This window comes from Amphiprion ocellaris, chromosome 13 (genome assembly GCF_022539595.1).
Source record: "Amphiprion ocellaris isolate individual 3 ecotype Okinawa chromosome 13, ASM2253959v1, whole genome shotgun sequence".
Taxonomy (NCBI): Eukaryota; Metazoa; Chordata; class Actinopteri; family Pomacentridae; genus Amphiprion; species Amphiprion ocellaris.
In genome coordinates, this window is record NC_072778.1 from 31,100,350 (window position 1) to 31,113,777 (window position 13,428).

Genomic DNA, 13,428 nt, shown 5'->3' on the forward strand with positions numbered 1-13,428 from the left:
TTAACTTCTGATGACATCATGTTCAACCAACAAACTGCACTGAGTTAAGTGAATTAGTATTTCTTTTGGAATCAAAAATATTTTTAATTCCCAGTCAAAGTTGTTTCAAATTGTCCAGGTATGTTAAAATAAGAGACGTAAAATCTGAACTCAAGACGAAAAAAAATAAGTTACCGAGCAAATTTCATTACAATAACACAACTGGGATTTAGCTGTAAATCAACTAAAGCAGAAATTTGAGTTTAAAATACACATAATAACAATAATTAATAATAGCAGTAATACGCTGATGCAGTTACCAAAATTATTTCAACCAAACCCAACATGACATTTGCACCTTAAAAGGGTTAAAAGTTTGTTTTTTTTTTATCTTGCAACGACTCTTTTTAATGAAACTGTTAATAACAGGTCCCTTGAATGACTTTTTAAAATGAGGATAAAGAGGAAAAAAGACTTGATAAAGAAGAAGGGAGGAAGAGAGAAATGTGTTGCGCCTGTGTAAATAAAAGAAGTTGTCACAAGCTACTGGACTGTAAGCCTGTTTGTCTGCATCACACACACCTCATGACTGAGCGCTGCCACTGAAACTGCTCTGTGAGGTTGCATCAGATATGTTTACAGCCTGCATGTGTTCTTGACAAGGGAGAGGTGAGGATAAGGACAGAGGGATCTGATCCAAACCACATTGTATTATCAGCACAGTTACTGAATACAGCATATCAAAATAGTTTATAGCTTCACAGCAGCCTTGGCAGGTCAGCATGAAGCTCTCTAAGCTGCTGTAAACCCAAGCAGGGACACAGGAAAATAAACTCTCTTGCATTTATTGTTATGAAAAAGCATTCAGATGAAACAATCTGAAAAGGAAAAACAGTCTTCTTTGGTAGCACTGAACAAGTAAACTCTGTAATATATTGTTACAAAAACTTTTCTCAGGTTTTGAGGGAAACATGTATCTTTGCACAGAGTCAGCTGATTGTTGGTTCTTGCTTCACATGAAGCAAACAGACACAAGAGACATACCATTTCTGTCCTCCACCTTTTAAGCCAAAGCGTTTTGAAATCTGTGTTTGAGATTATTGGAATTCAATAGCTTTAAAGTTCACCTGCTTTACCCCAGGCTGTATAAACTGTGATAATCCAGACGCTAACTGTGTGCAACACAACATTTGAGGTCAAAAGTTTACACTTCTCAGTACTGGCCATATAACTATGAGGATCTGTTGTAACAATCATAACATCACAAAGTATGTTGCACTAAAGTCTATTAATTAAAGAGTTATTAGTTCATTACAGAGACTATAGACAGGAAAATAGTTGACATTATAGATGAGTAGACTTTGAGAGTTAAATATCACTTCAAAAATACGACAAATCTTCATTTTCTCGGTTGCATATTGTCTAACATCAAATCTGGGTTGTCTCTGACTTTGAACAGAAACAGCAGAAAACAATACCATAGAACACAAACCCAAAGACTGTCGGCTTAGCTACAATAATATGTGACAACACTGTAAACACTAAATACTGCGCTAAAGAACTGTTGAGTAACAGCTGATTGATTAATCTAGAATGAAAATAAAGTCTCAACGCTGTACAGAGTGTACCTTAATATTTTGTCCTCATCAGGTTACTGATATGAACTTGTGTGTTTTGATCACATTCCCTCAGTGTTAGATAAGGATTTAAAAAGAACAACACACCCTCATAGCTGCAGACATGTGAGTCGTAGTTATGGCTACAGCGACAGGTGACTGCTGGAGACATGTCAGACCTGTTTTCCACTGGACAACACAAAGCCCAAGCTGCTGACATCAGCTGACATGTTGATGCTGATGGATAGATAGTAAAGAGGAAAAGCAACTGAGTTTACACTCAGCAGGACACGGACTAAATGTAGAACAGAGAATATCTGTGGCCTGGCCGCATCTGTACCAGTAAAAAGTGTATGAGTTCATGGGAAAACATCATTACATCATCACATGTAATTCAAAAGTGTAACATTTGTGTAAACTAGGGTTAAAAAAGGCATTTTATTTGACATAAAATTTACAACTAAAAGTCTTAATTGAAATGGTTAAATAATAATGAATACAAAAATGATGGTGCGCATCTTAGAAGAACAAAAAAAAGCACAAACCACTGAATATTGGTTGCGCAGTGACCATATACTGTCACCACATACTGTACTTCCCCTGCAATTCCAGGCAAACACACTGCCTTATTGTGACTAGTGTTTCAAACGACAGCAGCAAATCTGAATGTGATTGGTTAGCAGCTGTGATGTCACATCAGGGAAATTTCCTCAGAAGGTGACTCAGGTGAGTGAGGTTAGCGTGTAAAAGAACTACTCAGTGTCTGCTCTCATGTCACGTCAGCAGGGCGGTAACACTGTCAGGAGGTCCTTTATTTGTGTGTGGTGAACAATACACTGCTATATGTTCATTTCTTCTGTTTCCTTGTGAACCAATATGCTTTCAGATCTCAAACAATTAGGTTTAAATATAAAGCACAGAATATGTCATCTTTATATGGCACTCGGTTTGTGCTACAAAAGTACTGTTCAATGAAATCAAGTGAAAAAAGTTATAAAAAATATTAATAAATGGCTCATTTTGGTACAAATATTCAGTGAGGCAACCAGGATCCAGACCACAAGCATCCTTAAAGTTAATAATAAAACCTTAATACTCCTTGTGAGTCAGTGAACGGCTTGTCATAACATTGAAAGGGGCAGAAAGTGGAAAAAAGAGTTGTGTGTTTTGTGGACCTCGTGCACTGCACCAGGTGTGTATGTGTCAGGCCATGTTACTCACCTCTGAGTAAGCTGTGTTCATGCCGTGTCTAGACTTGATGTGCACACTCTGGGAGTCTCACAAGAATCACACGTGCATACACTGGAAGCAGATATAAAAGTTTAGATGGCTAGGAAGACACATAAAGACCAACAAATGTGGTTTTTGGGATCTGCACAGTCACTCAAAGATAATTTGATATTTTGTATGTCATGTAAGAACACATTGAGTAAATTTCTTTTCATGAAACATTTATATATATATATATGTGTGTGTGTGTGTGTGTGTGTGTGTGTGTGTATATATATATAAATACTTTATGAAAAGAAATTTACTCAATTTCTTTTCATAAAGCATATATATATATATATATATATATGTGTGTGTGTGTGTGTGTGTGTGTGTGTGTGTGTATATATATACACACAGATATGTGTATATATATATACATATACATATATATATATATAGATATAGATAGATAGATAGATAGATAGATAGATAGATAGATAGATAGATAGATAGATAGATAGATAGATAGATAGATAGATAGATAGATAGATAGATAGATAGATAGATAGATAGATAGATAGATAGATAGATACACAGACCTGATCAAAATCGTAAGACCAGTTGAAAAATAGCTAGAATTTACCTTTTGCACATTTGGATCTTAATGAGGTTTTAAGTAGAACTACAATATGCAAAAGCAAGAAGGGGGAGTGAGACAAAAAGCACTTTGAAAAAGTAATTTATTGAAAACAAGAAGTAAACTGAAATAGGCTGTTTATCAGCTGATCAAAAGTTTAAGACCACAGGCTATAAAAGCCCAAATCTGCTCAAAATTCTCATTTTCTGTCAGGCATTCACACGGTCATGGCCTCCTGTGCTCTGTGACTCCCCTCGCAAACTATGCTCTATCTGCCAGGGCACTTAATGCAATTTTACAACTTGCTATTATGCAGTTTTCTAGTGTTTGAATGGAGTTGTCGGTGAGCTGGTGTGCTGGAGTGGCAGCATAGATCTGCACATTATAATGGCAGCAACAGTGTAGAGTTACATTTCAACAATTATAGTGCAGGAAGGGATTGCTTTGAAGGAAACACTTCTGAATATATAACTTTGACACTCAAAGCTGAGTTTTAAGGGTTTATATCAATAATTGGAGAGGGATTTTAAAAAGTAAAGTATTGGTTACATTCTCAAAATATGATAAAACTGTATTAATCCTGAAGGAAATTCTTGTGCCAGATATTGCTCAGAAAAAAACGAAGGAAAAAAGGATAATGCAATGCCTATTAGAAAAACAATAATGTAAAGTATGATACATTACTGAAACAAAATAAGCAAGCTAACATAAGGGTAGAATGGAAAAGCAACAAGTAATGCTAGCAATAGGTTGCCACCTGTCACTTAAAATACGGAAACGTCCTTTATTCGACAATTAATTGTTGCGTCCCGTGTTAAATCAATACGGGACGCAAGTTGTTCCGTATTTTCATAAATGCCCCGTACACGTCTGTCACACACTCATCAAAACTGCATAATGAATATAATAAAACACAGGAAATATTAAGGGCAGCCATTTTCCTCTTCGTAGGACCCACGTAGCGAGGACCCGATGCCAGGTCCAGTGGACAGACTTCAGACGTCTCTGTGTGTCCGGTCCTGTCCGGTCCTGTCTCTGGTTGCCAGGTTACAGACGCTGCTGCACCCGCACGTTTAAAAATGTCTACACCTGAAACTCCACCACGTCTAAAGAAGCAAAAACGTTTGCGAATGTACAGACTGGAGTGGGAAGAGTGGAACCCCTGGCAATGGATACAAGGCAAACTGTGTTTTCTGTTGCTCATGGACTGGCTGAAGTAAGGCAGCATCAGGAGACAAACATGGAGGAAATATGAGAACAGAGAGAACCCAACCAGCAGGTCACAGTTTATCATCATCTAATCATCTCCTGAAGTCCATATGGTAAGAGACATCATGATGAGATCAGCTAGATTTCCTACAGTATATGGCTGTGAATTTACCAGAGGATGCTTATAATAATGCTGATGTGGCCGTAGACTCTACACTGTTTTAGTGACTCGGTAAATGCCTAAGTTGGTTATTATTTTTTAATGCTTTTTAGTTTTTAATAAACATTTATTTAATAGCCTATATGTAATCAGAAATGGCCTTTGCCTAAAAAGAATAATATTTAATTGCACAAGTAAATGTATAGTAATTTTTAAAACTGTTCAAATTATTAGATGTTGCTAAAAAAAAAACAAAAAAAAAACATCATAGTAATATGTCAATTAAAAAATCCTATTGTATAGCATGTCGTCCAAAAAACGTCATGGTATAGCATGTCGTTCTAGAAACGTCATACTATAGCATGTCGTCCAAAGAATGTCGTAGTATAGCATGTCGTTCTAGAAATGTCATACGATAGCATGTCGTTCAAAAGACGTCATAGTGTACAGCAGTCCTTACTCCTTTTGTCGCACCTGTTCAAGTCACAAAGTGTTGAGGTCACATTCACTTGTAAATTCTGATTGTTCTTATCATGACTTATTACTGTTATTGATATTAATTATAGTTAAGGCCAAAATTCATGATGATTTTTTTTTTCAAAGAAAACCTTTCTGGAGTGTTTTTCACGGCCTCCTTTACATTATTTCATCATATGGCACGTTTTTACAACATGTTTGAAAAATGCATTTTTTTTTCGACATAGTATAGTAAGGCATTTTTTTTGCGCCAAAATTCATGATGATTTTTTTTTTCAAAGAAAACCTTTCTGGAGTGTTTTTCACGCCTTCCTTTACATTATTTCATCATATGGCACGTTTTTACAACATGTTTGAAAAATCGCATTTTTTTTCGACATAGTATAGTAAGGCGTTTTTTTTGCGCCAAAATTCATGATGATTTTTTTTTCAAAGAAAACCTTTCTGGAGTGTTTTTCACGCCCTCCTTTACATTATTTCATCATATGGCACGTTTTTACAACATGTTTGAAAAATCGGCATTTTTTTTCGACATAGTATAGTAAGGCATTTTTTTTGCGCCAAAATTCATGATGATTTTTTTTTCAAAGAAAACCTTTCTGGAGTTTTTTTCACGCCCTCCTTTACATTATTTCATCATATGGCACGTTTTTACAACATGTTTGAAAAATCGCATTTTTTTTCGACATAGTATAGTAAGGCATTTTTTTGCGCCAAAATTCATGATGATTTTTTTTTAAAGAAAACCTTTCTGGAGTGTTTTTTCACGCCTCCTTTACATTATTTCATCATATGGCACGTTTTTACAACATGTTTGAAAATTGCATTTTTTTTCGACATAGTATAGTAAGGCATTTTTTTTGCGCCAAAATTCATGATGATTTTTTTTTCAAAGAAAACCTTTCTGGAGTGTTTTTCACGCCCTCCTTTACATTATTTCACCATATGGCACGTTTTTACAACATGTTTGAAAAATCGCATTTTTTTTCGACATAGTATAGTAAGGCATTTTTTTTGCGCCAAAATTCATGATGATTTTTTTTTCAAAGAAAACCTTTCTGGAGTGTTTTTCACGCCTCCTTTACATTATTTCATCATATGGCACGTTTTTACAACATGTTTGGAAAATTGCATTTTTTTTTCGACATAGTATAGTAAGGCGTTTTTTTTGCGCCAAAATTCATGATGATTTTTTTTTCAAAGAAAACCTTTCTGGAGTGTTTTTCACGCCTCCTTTACATTATTTCATCATATGGCACGTTTTTACAACATGTTTGAAAAATCGGCATTTTTTTTCGACATAGTATAGTAAGGCGTTTTTTTTGCGCCAAAATTCATGATGATTTTTTTTTCAAAGAAAACCTTTCTGGAGTGTTTTTCACGCCCTCCTTTACATTATTTCATCATATGGCACGTTTTTACAACATGTTTGAAAAATCGCATTTTTTTTCGACATAGTATAGTAAGGCGTTTTTTTTGCGCCAAAATTCATGATGATTTTTTTTTTCAAAGAAAACCTTTCTGGAGTGTTTTTTCACGCCTCCTTTACATTATTTCATCATATGGCACGTTTTTACAACATGTTTGAAAAATGGCATTTTTTTTCGACATAGTATAGTAAGGCGTTTTTTTTGCGCCAAAATTCATGATGATTTTTTTTTCAAAGAAAACCTTTCTGGAGTGTTTTTCACAGCCTCCTTTACATTATTTCATCATATGGCACGTTTTTACAACATGTTTGAAAAATCGCATTTTTTTTTCGACATAGTATAGTAAGGCGTTTTTTTTGCGCCAAAATTCATGATGATTTTTTTTTTCAAAGAAAACCTTTCTGGAGTGTTTTTCACGGCCTCCTTTACATTATTTCATCATATGGCACGTTTTTACAACATGTTTGAAAAATGGCATTTTTTTTCGACATAGTATAGTAAGGCGTTTTTTTTGCGCCAAAATTCATGATGATTTTTTTTTCAAAGAAAACCTTTCTGGAGTGTTTTTCACGGCCTCCTTTACATTATTTCATCATATAGCACGTTTTTACAACATGTTTGAAAAATGGCATTTTTTTTCGACATAGTATAGTAAGGCGTTTTTTTTGCGCCAAAATTCATGATGATTTTTTTTTCAAAGAAAACCTTTCTGGAGTGTTTTTTCACAGCCTCCTTTCCATTATTTCATCATATAGCACGTTTTTAGAACATGTTTGAAAAATGGCATTTTTTTTCGACATAGTATAGTAAGGCGTTTTTTTTGCGCCAAAATTCATGATGATTTTTTTTTCAAAGAAAACCTTTCTGGAGTGTTTTTCACGGCCTCCTTTACATTATTTCGTCATATGGCATGTTTTTGCAACATGTTTGAAATATCACATTTTTTTTCAACATAGTATAGTAAGCCGTTTTTTTTGCGCCAAAATTCATGATGATTTTTTTTTTCAAAGATAGCCTTTCGGAGTGTTTTTCAAGGCCTCCTTTACATTATTTCATCATATGGCACGTTTTTACAACATGTTTGAAATATCGCATTTTTTTTCGACATAGTATAGTAAGGCGTTGTTTTTGCGCCAAAATTCATGATGATTTTTTTTTCAAAGAAAACCTTTCTGGAGTGTTTTTCACGGCCTCCTTTACATTATTTCATCATATGGCAAGTTTTTACAACATGTTTGAAAAATGGCATTTTTTTTCGACATAGTATAGTAAGGCATTTTTTTTGCGCCAAAATTCATGATGATTTTTTTTTCAAAGAAAACCTTTCTGGAGTGTTTTTCACAGCCTCCTTTACATTATTTCATCATATAGCACGTTTTTACAACATGTTTGAAAAATGGCATTTTTTTTCGACATAGTATAGTAAGGCATTTTTTTTGCGCCAAAATTCATGATGATTTTTTTTTCAAAGAAAACCTTTCGGAGTGTTTTTCACGCCCTCCTTTACATTATTTCATCATATGGCACGTTTTTACAACATGTTTGAAAAATGGCATTTTTTTTCGACATAGTATAGTAAGGCGTTTTTTTTGCGCCAAAATTCATGATTTTTTTTTTCAAAGAAAACCTTTCTGGAGTGTTTTTCACAGCCTCCTTTACATTATTTCATCATATAGCACGTTTTTACAACATGTTTGAAAAATGGCATTTTTTTTCGACATAGTATAGTAAGGCGTTTTTTTTGCGCCAAAATTCATGATGATTTTTTTTTCAAAGAAAACCTTTCTGGAGTGTTTTTTCACAGCCTCCTTTACATTATTTCATCATATAGCACGTTTTTACAACATGTTTGAAAAATGGCATTTTTTTTCGACATAGTATAGTAAGGCGTTTTTTTTGCGCCAAAATTCATGATGATTTTTTTTTCAAAGAAAACCTTTCTGGAGTGTTTTTCACGGCCTCCTCTACATTATTTCATCATATGGCACGTTTTTGCAACATGTTTGAAAAATGGCATTTTTTTTCGACATAGTATAGTAAGGCGTTTTTTTTGCGCCAAAATTCATGATGATTTTTTTTTCAAAGATAGCCTTTCGGAGTGTTTTTCATGGCCTCCTTTACATTATTTCATCATATGGTACGTTTTTACAACATGTTTGAAATATCGCATTTTTTTTCGACATAGTATAGTAAGGCATTTTTTTTGCGCCAAAATTCATGATGTTTTTTTTTCAAAGAAAACCTTTCTGGAGTGGTTTTCGCAGCCTCCTTTACATTATATCATCATATAGCACGTTTTTACAACATGTTTGAAAAATGGCATTTTTTTTCGACAGTATAGTAAGGCGTTTTTTTTGCGCCAAAATTCATGATGATTTTTTTTTCAAAGAAAACCTTTCTGGAGTGGTTTTCGCAGCCTCCTTTACATTATTTCATCATATGGCACGTTTTTACAACATGTTTGAAAAATGGCATTTTTTTTCGACATAGTATAGTAAGGCGTTTTTTTTGCGCCAAAATTCATGATGATTTTTTTTTCAAAGAAAACCTTTCTGGAGTGTTTTTCACGGCCTCCTTTACATTATTTCATCATATGGCACGTTTTTACGACATGTTTGAAAAATCGGATTTTTTTTTCGACATAGTATAGTAAGGCGTTTTTTTTGCGCCAAAATTCATGATGATTTTTTTTTCAAAGAAAACCTTTCTGGAGTGTTTTTCACGGCCTCCTTTACATTATTTCATCATATGGCACGTTTTACAACATGTTTGAAAAATGGCATTTTTTTTCGACATAGTATAGTAAGGCGTTTTTTTTGCGCCAAAATTCATGATGATTTTTTTTTTCAAAGAAAACCTTTCTGGAGTGTTTTTCACGGCCTCCTTTTACATTATTTCATCATATGGCACGTTTTTACAACATGTTTGAAAAATGCATTTTTTTTCGACATAGTATAGTAAGGCGTTTTTTTTGCGCCAAAATTCATGATGATTTTTTTTTCAAAGAAAACCTTTCTGGAGTGTTTTTCACGGCCTCCTTTACATTATTTCATCATATGGCATGTTTTTACAACATGTTTGAAAAATGGCATTTTTTTTCGACATAGTATAGTAAGGCGTTTTTTTTTGCGCCAAAATTCATGATGATTTTTTTTTCAAAGAAAACCTTTCTGGAGTGTTTTTCACGGCCTCCTTTACATTATTTCATCATATGGCACGTTTTTACAACATGTTTGAAAAATGCATTTTTTTTCGACATAGTATAGTAAGGCGTTTTTTTTGCGCCAAAATTCATGATGATTTTTTTTTCAAAGAAAACCTTTCTGGAGTGTTTTTCACGGCCTCCTTTACATTATTTCATCATATGGCACGTTTTTACAACATGTTTGAAAAATCGCATTTTTTTTCGACATAGTATAGTAAGGCGTTTTTTTTGCGCCAAAATTCATGATGATTTTTTTTTCAAAGAAAACCTTTCTGGAGTGTTTTTCACGGCCTCCTTTACATTATTTCATCATATGGCACGTTTTTACAACATGTTTGAAAAATCGCATTTTTTTTCGACATAGTATAGTAAGGCGTTTTTTTTGCGCCAAAATTCATGATGATTTTTTTTTTCAAAGAAAACCTTTCTGGAGTGTTTTTCACGGCCTCCTTTACATTATTTCATCATATGGCACGTTTTTACAACATGTTTGAAAAATGGCATTTTTTTTCGACATAGTATAGTAAGGCGTTTTTTTTGCGCCAAAATTCATGATTTTTTTTTTTTCAAAGAAAACCTTTCTGGAGTGTTTTTCACGCCCTCCTTTACATTATTTCATCATATGGCACGTTTTTACAACATGTTTGAAAAATGGCATTTTTTTTCGACATAGTATAGTAAGGCGTTTTTTTTTGCGCCAAAATTCATGATGATTTTTTTTTCAAAGAAAACCTTTCTGGAGTGTTTTTCACGGCCTCCTTTACATTATTTCATCATATGGCACTTTTTTACAACATGTTTGAAAAATGGCATTTTTTTTCGACATAGTATAGTAAGGCGTTTTTTTTGCGCCAAAATTCATGATGATTTTTTTTTCAAAGAAAACCTTTCTGGAGTGTTTTTCACGGCCTCCTTTACATTATTTCATCATATGGCACGTTTTTACAACATGTTTGAAAAATGGCATTTTTTTTTCGACATAGTATAGTAAGGCGTTTTTTTTTGCGCCAAAATTCATGATGATTTTTTTTTCAAAGAAAACCTTTCTGGAGTGTTTTTCACGCCCTCCTTTACATTATTTCATCATATGGCACGTTTTTACAACATGTTTGAAAAATGGCATTTTTTTTCGACATAGTATAGTAAGGCGTTTTTTTTTGCGCCAAAATTCATGATGATTTTTTTTTCAAAGAAAACCTTTCTGGAGTGTTTTTCACGGCCTCCTTTACATTATTTCATCATATGGCATGTTTTTACAACATGTTTGAAAAATGGCATTTTTTTTCGACATAGTATAGTAAGGCGTTTTTTTTGCGCCAAAATTCATGATGATTTTTTTTTCAAAGAAAACCTTTCTGGAGTGTTTTTCACGGCCTCCTTTACATTATTTCATCATATGGCACGTTTTTACAACATGTTTGAAAAATGGCATTTTTTTTCGACATAGTATAGTAAGGCGTTTTTTTTTGCGCCAAAATTCATGATGATTTTTTTTTTCAAAGAAAACCTTTCTGGAGTTGTTTTCGCAGCCTCCTTTACATTATTTCATCATATGGCACGTTTTTACAACATGTTTGAAAAATGGCATTTTTTTTCGACATAGTATAGTAAGGCGTTTTTTTTGCGCCAAAATTCATGATGATTTTTTTTTCAAAGAAAACCTTTCTGGAGTGGTTTTCATGGCCTGCTTTACATTATTTCATCATTTGGCATGTTTTCACAACATGTTGAAAAATGACATTTTTTGACATAGCCATGTCGCTCAAAAAACCTCATAGTATAACATGTCGCTCTAAAAACATCATAGTATAGCATGTCGTTCAAAAAACGTCATGGTATAGCATGTCGTTCTAGAAACGTCATACTATAGCATTTCGTTCAAAAGACGTCTTAGTGTACAGCAGTCCTTACTCCTTTTGTCGCACCTGTTCAAGTCACAAAGTGTTGAGGTCACATTCACTTGTAAATTCTGATTGTTCTCATCACTCCTTATTATTGTTATTGATATTAATTACAGTTAAGGCCAAAATTCATGATGATTTTTTTTTCAAAGGAAACCTTACCATAGTGTTTTTCACGGCGTCTTTTACATTATTTCATCATATGGCACGTCTTTACAACATGTTGAAAAATTGCATTTTTTTTTCGACAGTCGTCCAAAAAATGTCATAGTATAGCCTTTGGTCTAAAAACTTCATAGTATAGCCTTTCGTCCAACAAACGTCATAGTATAGCATGTCACCCAAAAAACGTCATCGTATAGCTTTGGTCTAAAAACGTCATAGTATAGCATGTCGCTCAGAAATCGTCATCCTATAGCATGTCACTCTAAAGATGTCATAGTATAGCATGTTGCAATAAAAACGTCATAGAAAAGCCTTTAGTCCACAAAACGTTGTTATGTCCCGGCTGTCTGAAGTAGGTGAGGAGCAACACAAAAACAGTCCAAACGCTGGTTTCCAGAGGGTTAGACGAGTATTTATTTGAAAGAGGAAATTTACAACAACACAACATGTGAAGGGGTTAAAAGCAAATGGGTGTTAGTAAAGTAAAAATAAATCAACAGAACTAAAAGTGAACTTCACGTTGACATTGATGGGCATTCCAACCAGGAACAAAGTAAAAGATAATCAATACGAAAAAAAACTCTTCCTGTTCACCTCTTAAAACCCAAAAACACACCGCAGTAGCACCCTCAACTAAAACTACCAATGGGTTCCCTGTTTTCCTTTCTGAACAATTCAAAGGTCCCTCTCTATCTCCCCACACATCCACCAACCACTGGAACACATCTCCAAAGTTCTGCTGGACCAGCTCAGCTTCCCCTCAGAAGAAGTGGCGCCACCTGCCAGATGAAGGAGCCTTTTGAGAGGCAGCTGGCATCGTGATTGGACTGTACTTTGGTCTGTTCCAATCCAGCTTCAGCTCCAGAGACGGCAGGCGGGACGAGTCAACGGAGGCCGGGTGGACGAAGGCATGAAGCTGAGTACAATCCAGAAAACAACAGAAGAGGAGTGCAGGGCCAGAACAACCAGAGTAGCACATTATGTCTCTTAGAAAACATCATAGTATAGCCTTTGGTATGAAAAAACACCATCATATACATCGTATATTGTACAAATAACAAGTCAAAGGAAAGAGACATACATTGTAGAATTGTAGTAATTGTGGGCTGACTGATTTACTGATTATCAGTATTTTATTTTTTACTGATTTATGGTAATAAATCAATTTAAAAATGGTGCTACTTTGGCTCTGAACCTTTATCTACCTGTGGTCGCTCTGTCTTCTGGAGTGATTTGATTGGTTATACGTCAGGAATAAACTCCTTTAACTTAACATCTGTAAACAAAACAAAAACGTATCAACAAAGTTTCCTGTTAGAGTTTGTGTTCTTCTAAGTTTAACTCCAAGATTTTAAATACTTTCATTTACTGCAAATGAATATCTACTCCAAATGTCTTACTAATAATCATTATCAGCCTTAAAAACTCACAAAACAC

At 34.2% G+C, this 13,428-nt stretch overlaps 1 long non-coding RNA gene across 1 annotated transcript; it reads left to right on the forward strand.

Annotated features, from left to right (window-relative positions):
- The first annotated feature begins 4,299 nt into the window (after nucleotides 1–4,299).
- Nucleotides 4,300–13,169, forward strand: LOC129350293 (uncharacterized). Its single transcript, XR_008603641.1, has 2 exons — nucleotides 4,300–4,766; nucleotides 12,673–13,169. It is a non-coding gene; the product is annotated as an uncharacterized LOC129350293 (long non-coding RNA).
- Nucleotides 13,170–13,428: the final 259 nt, after the last annotated feature.